This window comes from Squalius cephalus (genome assembly GCF_949319135.1).
Source record: "Squalius cephalus genome assembly, chromosome: 9".
NCBI classification, from domain to species: domain Eukaryota; kingdom Metazoa; phylum Chordata; class Actinopteri; order Cypriniformes; family Leuciscidae; genus Squalius; species Squalius cephalus.
Genome location: NC_137130.1, coordinates 15197064 through 15208898, shown reverse-complemented (window position 1 = coordinate 15208898; position 11835 = coordinate 15197064). Strand labels below are relative to the sequence as shown.

General features: G+C 35.1%; 1 long non-coding RNA gene across 1 annotated transcript; it reads left to right on the top strand.

The window, feature by feature from the left end:
* On the top strand, positions 1-2721 carry LOC307164243. The gene is made up of 4 exons (XR_013822242.1): positions 1-76; positions 821-899; positions 2054-2145; positions 2389-2721. It is a non-coding gene; the product is annotated as an uncharacterized lncRNA (long non-coding RNA).
* Positions 2722-11835: the final 9114 nt, after the last annotated feature.

The window sequence follows — 11835 nt, the reverse complement described above, 5'->3', positions numbered from 1 at the left end:
ATTTGTCAAGGGGTGAAGGTTTGGCTGGTTAGCCCCTGCTGGTGGATACCACAACTGCATGCAAGCCAAGAACTGGGTGAGCAAAGCAAACAATTTACATGAGATGAATGGGAATGCTAATGCTAAATAATATATTTTTATATTAAAGGAACATAACAAAACACTACAAGATTGAATATAGGCCTATATAAATAGTTTTTTTTTGTTTGGGGGGTAGAGATAGAGAACAAAGTAAGATGGACTATTTTTACTATTTTAAGTAGCCTATTTTTCAGTTGGAGCACTCAAGGCTATTCAAACCAAGATATTTCATTCGAGACATAGGCCTACTGTACATTTTTACTGCATAAGGAAATTCATAGGAATGACTCTACTGTCATCTAAATCACTAAAAGTTTATCATACGATACTAAAGGAAGAAATGGCGTTTGCATATCTGACGTCATTAACTCACCTGACCTAAAATTGTCTGTGAAATATAGCTAAAATAATTGACAAAAAAAGAAGTAAAAAAATTATGAATAATAATCATAGTAAACACCAAACATGGTGCACTTTAAAAAAATACATATCTAATATAAGTATGTTGAAGATTAAAATGCAATTCATTTATTGTTTGTCAAACAAGCTTACACAAAACAGTTTATTCAGCATTAGCCTACTCCATTGCTTTTCCTTTCACAGAACAGCCTGGATCCCGTCGCGTAACGCTAATCTAAGACTAATAGAGAGATTATTACGGACATAGCTACTATTTCCCTTCATACCGTAAGTGGTTAACAACAGTAACAGGTTGCAACTCTCCTGTTGTTTTTAACAGGTCCGACGGACACCCAAATTGATCAACATCCAAAGAGTCTCGCTCGCTCTTCAACTTAAATGAGAAAACTTCACGCAGGGTGAGTTAACCTGCTATGTTATTGAAACGTTTTCTCGATGTTTACGATGTTTGCTCTGTCACTTCTGGGATTATTTTGTGCAGAAATGTTGATTAACACAGCCTAGATTTACATAGCACATTCAGTTATGGCTTTTGTCTGCCATTATTTTTTCTTGGTGACATGAAATGGTGAACATTTGATCTAGGCCATGGGCTTTGTCAGAGTGGGTCAATCTCACTGTAGTGTCAGCCTGCTGCCTCTAGATGGCATTGTTTAGTCGTCAGACACACAATCATCTGAGATCTATCTCATGGATAAAAACACTTTCTGTTATTAATAGGATCATATTCTATTCTGATAAATTGTATTATTTTATTTATTTGTATTATTAATAATAACAATAGTAGCAATAATAATATGTAGATGCTGTATGAGCCATTGTAGTATTACAGTAGTACTAAAATATAGTGTTATATGTAATTAATTTCCTTGATACAGTACGCAATAATGAATCCAAGTGTAAGCCTTCTTTGAGCATAATGTTAGCTGTTGTAATAATTTAGTGATTTAAATACATTTATAGGGCTGCAATGTGCTGTCAGAATGCTACCAAATTTAATTTGCAAATGAGGGAACCAGATCTCTCCAGAGTAGCCCATTAAGGTATGAAAAAGTTTTCACCCAATTATGTTTTCCCCCGTGCGTCACAATCATCCGTGATTGTGTTACAACAGAAGACAATACACACTTCATCGGTTTGTCTTTGTCTCTGCATTTTATCTGACAGTTTCATTTCCTTCTGTTCTTTGCAATCATTTCCACAACATCATTTTTGCTTGTTTGTAAGAGAGAACACAAGACTAATGTTGCTCTCTGAGGAAAAGTTCAATATAATTTGTTAATTAAATGGATTAATTTAATTACAGTAGCTCCAAAAACATTCATCAATATAATTGTTTCTCTAGCTCCAATTTAATTAATGTTTAAGTGAAGACAAGTCTGTTTCAAATGTACATAATCTTTCCCTACATACCCCTCCACTCCTCATCTATTCATTTTCTCTCACTGATCCTCATCGCACAGAAGCCTGTCGGTGTTTGTTTGATTTTCAATGATACGGCGTTGCTGAAACCAAACATTTATTACAGCAATTTAATTTAACCTCTCAACAGGGTTTTACAAGACGACCAGAGGGATGGTATCAGTGAAAGGCACTCAGTGTTCAGTTATTAATCTCCTGCTGCCGTTGGCCCTTTCATAAAAGGTAAGTATTATCCAAACTCCAAACATACCACTGCCATTCAAGCTGTCTCAAATTTCATCGCAATGTGGACCAGATAGAGTTCAATTCGTCCATGCAGGCCAAAATAATAAAAGATAATTTCGGCTAATCTGCCAAAGGAATGTAGAGCGTTTGATGTGGACAGTGGTGGATCTTCAGTTGAAATAATTGCATATTGACTCGCTCGGCACGGTTGGATCAGGTACGCGTCTCTGTTTCTTACAGGTGTTCTCCTTGCTAGACAACCCATTCCTTGTTCAAAAAAGAAAGAGCGAGAGAGATAGCAGAAACTGCTTTTTTGTTGAACACTGGAATGAACAAAATGATATGGGAATTCAAGAGTATCCAAATTCAAAGGAACAAGATAGTTAAAAAGTTGTAGTCTGGTAGTGATATTCTGGTCTTCGAGATTTTATTAGCAAGGTACCTATAAGATATATCATTAACTGTTTTTACGAGGTTCGTGCCTGGAATTTTATGAAATGCGCAAATGGACTATTAATTGCCTTTTTTATTCCCCATACAGAACAAAATGTTTAAAAAACATAAAATAAAAAAGACAACACAAGTTTTTGTTCACACTGTTTTTTCTTTCATGAACACACAACGATACATTTTACATTGAGCAAAGCAAGTGCAAAACATAAAATTTAAGTTAAACATAAGAAAACCACCCATCTGTTCCATTAAAGTCATCTAAATCTTCATTGAATTCCACTCTGCGCATTGATACCCACTTGAGAAAGTTTCATAATTTAATTGTTGAAACAATGAGCTAAATTTGTGCGCTTATCTCAAACACATTGTTTCAAAACAATGCATTTATGTCTTTGAGCGGTTTGTATGTTTGAAGCAATTAAGGAACGCCACAGCAATGCTTTGCACAAACATACAAAGCTTATCTACGCGGGATAACGAGTTTCCCGCTGCTACATGGGTAAATATTTGTAAGCCTCGTGGAGGAGGACTTTTTGTAACCAAAAAAGCGTCAAATCAAAAGAGAACATCTGTCCAATTGCTGCATCAAACGAATAAGATTATAATGCTGTAATATTCACTGAAGGCTCAGATCATTATGCCTCTATTCAGCTGTGAGATTGGACGGGAGCAGGAAAAAATACTCTACAGAACAGATGTTATGTGTTGAAATGGCTTACACTGGCCCCAAAAAGTATTTCGACAAATAAGACACTCTTAAATTACAAAATAATTTTGTATTCAGCCAAATGGCATCTGCAAACAAATGATTTTCTCAGGACTATCTCAGACATTTTTGCAATTACTTTTAACCAGCTGTTAGATCCCTTCAAGTTCACACAGGTGTCCTAGCAGAGGAACCACAGGTGCCCAGATATATATATATATATATATATATAAGCCTTGCCTGTGAAACTGGGCATAAATCTATTGTTTATTATTTAAAACCCAACAAACGTTTTAGGGATACACCGATACTGTTAAGTCAATAATTCTCTTCATGTTATGACTGATAAGATGAATGATATTACAATTTGAAACAATTGAAAATAGAAGCACTAACGACTTATATTAATCATTTTGCTGCAAGTTAATATTAATCATTAATCATGCTGCAAGTGTATTTAGGCATCACAACATTATAATGTACAGTATGAAAAAATTGAGATTTTGAGATTTGCTAAAGATAACATTTAACATTATTATTAATTTTTTTTTTTTTTTTTATAAATACTTGAAGTGATCGTTAGGTGATGCAAAAGTAAGAAAAATTAGAATTCACAATATAATATAAAAAAAATGTAACATCGGCTGACATTTTGCATCCCATTATATATATTTTTCCTGGAAAAGTGGGTTATTTTTCTTAAAACAGATGCTTCTTGGTTTGACATTGTAATTCTAATGCAGTGATATTCATTTTTAAGTGTCCAAAAAAATGTTGGGGTTTCTATACTGTATATATTTTTTATGATTCTGTTACTCAGAATATTCAAGATTTTCTGATTGTTAATCTAAATAACCCTCTTTCACTGCTACTTATTTACATAATTTAGAAGCTCTATTGGGTTAAATACTTTCGCCTGGTTTCACAGACAAGGCTTAAGCCTAGTCCCAGACTAAAATGCATGTTTGAGCTGTTTCACCTTGCATTGATATATCTTAAAATATGTAACTGCCTTTGTTTTACTGTTATATCAGTGCGATTGTTGCCATTGTTTTGTCTCAAGATGCACACCAGTAATGTTTTTTCCAAGACACGTTTATAAAAGCTGCTTAAATGCCCTAATCAAACTACGGCCTAATCCTGGCTTAATCTAAACCCTGTCTGTGAAACCGGGCCATTATGAATAAAAAAATTACGAGCTGAAGTATACGAGAGAATACAAAAGTAACTGGTACCTCTTCAGCCACCACATTCCCAGCCATTAGCTGATCTGTCCACACCTCCTCCTGTTTAGTCATTGGCCAGATTCCTTCAGAGCGGACCACTAATCACATGGCAAAGCTGTCTCTATTAGCCTCTGTCTACCCCTCCCTTCCCTTCACTCGTCTCTGTTCGGCTTCAAGTACACGCACAGATTTGCCTATTATTATTCTCTTTATTGTTGTGCTAATGAATTATTTGACCAACAGTATTATTTACTGTCATGCGAAATGCGCTGGTTAAGCCCTGAAACTGATGTGGAATACTATGATAAAGCTAAGCCTCTTCTGGCTCAAGTCAATAAAATCTGAACAAAGGGGCACCTTCACCATTAAAGTCATCAGTGTCTGGTGAAAAACAGACCTGCCAATCAATGCACTGCTCCAAAGGCATCTGGTTAAACATGTTGTGCATTCCTAGTGAAAAAGGGGGAAATTAATTAGGTTTTTTGAGAAGTATTGATACAAAGACCTCTTTAAATAGACTTCCCAGTGTACCCTGGGAAATTGTTCGGAATTGAGTGCAATCAGATGTATATGACACACTTCTTGTATTCACGGTATGTATTTAGACACTTAAGCCACACCATTTCTGCAATTATTTATAATGTACTTTTTTGATTCAAACAAGTAGGACATTCATGTGTGTATAAAAAAAAAAAAAAAAAAAAAAAAAAATATATATATATATATATATATATATATATATGTATATGTGTATATATATGTGTATATATATATATATATATATATATATATATATATGTATATGTGTATATATATGTGTATATATATATATATATATATATATATATATGTGTATATATATATATATATATGTATATAAGTTATATAAATATAGATATAAGTTATATAAATATTTCCCTCACATTTTAAGCATCTTATGCGCTATTTAAACACGCAGGCTGGTATTCCATTTAAATAATGTGAGCAGTAAACTATCCAATAGCCATCCAATGAGAAATGATCACAGCAGGTCATACATTAGGTGCATTATTTTAATTATTATTCCAACACATAAGAACAAAAGGTCCGGAGTACAAAACTCACCATGTTTCTTGATCGCTATCCATTTGTTGAGTTTTACCTGGGGGCATCTTACCTTTCCCTTCATAATTAAGAACACTTTAGTATCAAACAGTATAGAGGTTTCTTCAGAGGTATTAATTAGGACTTTATTTATGCAGATCCCTGAACAAATTTGCATAAAATCTATTCCACAGATGGGTTTATGGGAGTAATGAATGTGCAATGCTGGTATAACATCTGGTTCATCATAACAATGCTTGTCCTTTGAAAAAAAAAACCCGAAGACACATTCATCAGAATAGGAAAGAAAATAAAAAAATAGCAGCAGGACGATCATATTAAATAGTCTGTGTTTGTTTCTCTGAATAAAATAGCAGTAGTATGTAGGGTTTGCATGCTGTTAAAAAAAAAAAAACCTGTATGATACAGTATATGATCATCTTTTTTCTGATAACACCACATTAATTCTAATTATGACTATTTATTTCTTAAAATTATTAATAAATTATTTCATGTTAAGGCACACTACAGGTGAATGAGGTAAAAAATTAGATAAAGAAAATAGATATCACCAAATGTTGATAAATCAGTACTTTTAAGACTTTTTTTTTGTATTACAAGTTTTCTGAAATGCTACGTTTAAATATGCGCCGACACTTTTTTCACGATAATAACCAACTATGCAACTGGGGCACTATCTAATGAGATATGCATACATTTACAAAACAGAAATCTGAACATTGAATCACCATATTTTTAGAAATAAAATGCTGTATAATACAGATTAATGATATATAAACAAACCACTCTGTAAAAACCCACAGAATATAAAACTGGAAAGTTTGTTGTATGAAAGTGCTACTGAAGTGGATATCTCTGGCTCGATGCATAAGAAAAAATACATTACACTATATACACTTAAGTTGTATAAATTAACATGAATGTATAGAGATAGTATATTTATAGATGAAGCTAGCTGTGCAAAAATGGTTGTTCATTTAAACTTTTTTCTTTCATACTTGAGTGTTTTTCAACTCACAAAGAAATCCACAATGCAAGCAAACTCGCTTCTTCTGGCTGATGTGCCACTTGGCATGCAGACCCAAAATGTGGATCGTTTCTGGGCATTCAGCAAGATTTCAAACGGGGGGGGCGCTGTGCTCTCATCCTCCAGCGGCTACAAGGTCACTGGAGTATTGATAAATCACACAGCTGTGATTCCCTCCTGACAGCTCAAACTAACATCAACCTGGATGGGAAAGAACAAAAGACCATCAAGCGGCCCTTTTCTTGACACTTTTATTCAATCACGGTCAGATTGCTTACGACAGCAGCAGCAGCTGTTTTGTCTTCATCTTTCCCCATTTGATAAAGTGTGTCAAGTCATATTTTTGTAAGTATTTCACGTCACCCCTGCTGCGTGAAAGCAGCTCCCGTTTGGCATATGTATTCCACATGAGGGGATCATCAAATGGGTCAGGGTTTAATGACATCCCTCCCAAGGTCATCAGCCATCTAAAAGGGAAGCCGCCACAAAGCTACAAGCTGAGGGTCAAAGATAAGAGCACGCTGGGAGATATCGCAGATAAAAAACAGAAAATTAAACAATGAGGGAACGCTTTGATTGTGTTGTTTGGTGCGATTGTTATTTTGGGTGCACCAATTCACAGAGTGTCGATGTTAACCTTGTCCTCTCAGGATAGAGGTTACTGATAGGACTAACACATTGTTTGTTTTAGAGCTCCCAGGAATGGGATTTCCATTCCCCTCTTCGGGTCCAGTTATAGATTGCATTTGCAGCAGTTGTTTTGTAAGGGTGATGTGTGATCACAATTACAGATGATTGAATGCTCTCTGATGGGGTGAGTGAGAGGTGAAATGACAGGGCGTCACAGTCTTGTGAGAATATCATTTCAGAGAGACTCCGCAGTCCTGTTGGGCAAAGTGTTTATATGGGACATTTCTTACCAGTGGGTGGTGCTGAAAGCTATACTGTTTTGGAGAAAGCTCAAGTTTGTTCAGGGACTTGTGTTAGAAGAGACAAATGAAAATGGTTAAATGATTCTTTTCTTTCTGAATGAATTCAAATGTTTAATTAATGTTTCCAAAGACTTGCTGATGTTAACTATGGCTTCCTAAACTGGAAGCAGCCTTTGAAAATATGAAGTGGTTTATAGTATTTTTGCTGTTGTTGCTAGTGTTTTTTTATGTGCCCACACTTCAAGCCCACAGAAACTTGAAACAATATCTTTGAACATTAGCGATTAAATGGTCAAACATGCAATCTGGAAAGCATACAACATTTATCAGGTGGGGACAACTTACTCTTGAGTTGGACAGAATCCCAGTTTTATACTCGACGTAGAATCGCTCACAAAAGTCCCCACAAAAACAGATGTACTGTCCATATGCTCACCTCCCGAGAAGGACGATTCAAGCAGCCGATCTCCTTCAGGTTAAGAGATGAATGGAAATCAGTCATTAATCCCCTGATATCCCCACTTTTTAGATTCTTAGATTGCTCGCCAATATTTTTATTCTTTTATTCAGCTCTTTAGCATTTCAAAGTCCTGACTGTTTTTTTATTTTTAAATATAACTATAGACATCTATTATTTTATATACCACTAATTATAAAAAAAATTATAATAATTAAAAAAATCTCTATATCTCTATATTCTAAGTCATAGTTACAACTTTTATAACTGTAGTATTTGGATAGAAATACATTTGCAAAATCTGCGGAACTGTCAAATAAAGAAATCAGCATTAAATGTGCTATGTGATATTTCACATACTACTTTACTTTTTAATAATTTCTGTATTTGCTGTAGTTAAAGTCGTTTTAAATTCTATGCGTTCAGTTTTAATGCATTGTGCAACAGCAGGTTTCTGGGAGCAAATCCCATTGATTTTTTTTTTTTTTTTTTTCTATAGAGAAATTGATTCTTCATGATTCTTTACCAAACTTACAGGACAGACTGACGATGAGAACTGAGTTTGCAGACAATGCTATATGCTTCTGTACATGCTTTTTGAGAAAAACAAATAGGGATTTAACTTCCAGAACCAAGAAAGCATATATGATTTGAAGAACAAAAGTGTAAATATGGTTTCCCCCTCTTAAAAGAAGTATTCTGAATACGTGTTGTTGTGTTTTAAGCTTCTCTGGGAATGACAATTAAGGTAAACCACAAACCAGTGGATTAATATTGTAAAGCCATAAAATCTATGTTTCCCTCCAACTGAGGTGTTATCAATTCACATGAGGCTTAATTAAAGAATATTTATCCAGTTTAAATCATCATATTCTGAGCACTTTTAAGACTTCAGACTAAGGCCAGTGTTGCTAACTGTAAACTGTATGTTTCTATAGAAATTACACAGAGAATTCTGTTTATTAGTCCTCATTAGTGCCAAGCATAATAACATAAAGCAGTGAAATATAACAGTGCTCCTGTATAATTGCTGTTCTATTTATGTAATTTTACAACCATGACAACCTATGCTATTCAAATTTATACCGTCAAAGACAATGCTTGGAAATTGTCAGAATATTCATTAAGGGACACATTTTCACCAGCTCAATGACATCTTGCATTTCACAGACGACTGTGAGACGTTTCAGATAAATGACTTTTTTTTTTTTCTAATAACAAGTCTGCGCTCAGTATTATCAATTCATAATGGTTTTCTTTACAACATTCAGCAGCTATACCTTATCAAAGAATAGCAGCCCTTCTGAGCTGGGGACTCATTTTATGTCGTGAAAGGCCTCCTGAGAACTCTAATATTTCTGTGAGTGCAATTGACTGCCTACAACATTACGAGACGATTACAATGACACCGTGCAGCCGTGAAAGAAAGTTTGTTTCATATGGAATTCTCCCTTTCTGTGAATGGCTTTTCAAGTGTCACTTGATCTTTTTGTAAGTAATAACCAAAGTTGATCTTATTTTCCATTTATTTTGGGAGGCTTTTTATGCCTCACATGTTGATTTAGACTGAACAGGAAATGAATAAGAGAAAAGGGGAGTGGGATCGGGTCATAAAAATCAATCCAGACCCTGCATTCTCAGGTTCACCGTGGTGCTCATGTCTGGAGCTAAATGCTCCTCCCCTGCTCTTATTTGTGCCATATTAAACAATCAAGATCATAGAACAGCCGTTTTGCTATAGTGACCAATGACAGGAAAATATAGCTCTATTATGGATAGAGCGTTATATAAGTATGTAGAGCTATATCTATGATATTGGCAGCTTGAAATGGGAGTAATTGGACTCAGACGTTCTTGCCAATTCAGCAGAATTCCAGATAATTCAAAAAGGTTCACTAACTTTTCCTCACTGCTAATGTAAATAAAGTGACTTGCTATACTTCAGAGTTTCACAAAAAGTAAACTTGAGTACATGCAAATGTTGCAGTTTTGCGTTAAACACAAGATAAGTGATTTTGACAGCTTCCGTGATCTTGTTGTACTTTGTGTCAGTGATTCTGATATGACCTGGCTGGCAGACATTGAACAGTAACTCATTGCTTTTATCTGGTATACAGTAAATACACTTCAAAAGCAAAGCAACACATTTCTAATGAACTCCAAAGGCAGTTTGTCCAGTGATTCTGGCTTTGGAACAAAATTAATCGCACCGCAGATATCTCGGACTAACTTTGAGGAACGTTGAAACAAAAAGCCATAAAATGATCACCAACGCTCCCTGGAATGACAAGTATTATCAACAAAAATTAATCAGCCGCATCTTTTCATGAACTCAATTAATAATGTGCAACAACAGGGTCTTTTTTTCTCGGGATGAAAATTAATTAGCAGTGGGAAGGTCACTCCGAGCTGCTGACATCACTCATCAGAATGGTGTGGCAGTTCTAATTATTTGTCTTCCAGGCTTGGGTGATCAAAAATTATTGCAATACCTGAGCAACATTTAGAAAAAGCCGTGTTTTAAACCCGTTTAATTAGACGTAGCTATTTGATTAATGCCATGTAAGCATTCTAGTTCAGCCTCTTATCAGAGTTCTGACAAGTTTGGTGGTCACTGTTCTGTGAAAGACGTTTCATTGACGCTAACCGACTGTTTAGTATCTAATTCGCTCATTTTGCAACAATTAAAAAGCTATTTGCTTGGAGAGTACTTGTTGATATCGATAAAGATGTTAGGAAGTTTGACAAACCACCCAGTATCACAGAGTTCTGCTATATGCATTACAGGTTTGGCACAAGTGACCACAAACGCTGAACGTCATAGTTTATTCAGCCAGACCTGCCTCTCTCCGATGGATTTGCTTTCTTATAGTGCAGAGATTCCCAAACAAGTTGTGTCAGCCAAAACCCTTTGACCTATTCATTTGAAGAACCCCCTTGTTCTTTGTCATGCAGGTAAACAAAAATTTCATCTTTTTTATTAAGTGTTTTATTTCATTGCCTTTTATTTACTGTTTTATTGAAATAAAATGTATTTATTTTAATTGGAAATTGAATGTATATTTACAATATTTTATTTAAAGTCACAATGAAATCAAAATTGAAACTTCTTGGAATTAATGGAGTATTATAGTATTCATAATACATGATTTATCCTTGCAGGTTATTATTTTTATACCCTCTTTAATCAAAATAACTTACCCTCCCACTTGCAGTCACATCTTTTCTCAAGACGTGTTTACTGGCGCGAGGGCGGGGCAACCTGTCACTCACATGAGATCACAGCAATAGCAAACCACAACAATCCAATCAATTCCCGAAAAACAGTATCAAGCCCCGCCCTACATTTCTTCTTGTTCGAGAAGCTGTTTCACTCAGATATGCGTACTCAAAAGGGAAGAAACGACTATTGCAACTTCCGTTTTATGCCGACTTTAATACCTAATGACTACCAAACATTTTTATTTCATCATTTGCAAGTTTTTTTTTAATTTAAATTATTTTAATGCAGGGCGACCTGTTGAATCCTGTATGCTAAAGTCGAAATGAAATGAATGGTATGTGTCTGAACTCCCAGCAGTCCCAAGTCAAACTCTACTGTCGACTCAAGTATCCCATACCATAACCACATCAATTCATATTACCTGCAAATTAGCGAAGTTCTACTTTCAGGCGCGCAGTACATTTGATCCAAATAGACTTTAAATGCCATTTCTGTTCCTATTAACCTACGGAGCGGCGTGGCAGATATTTCCATGAGGGTGTGTGGATGAAAAACAGGG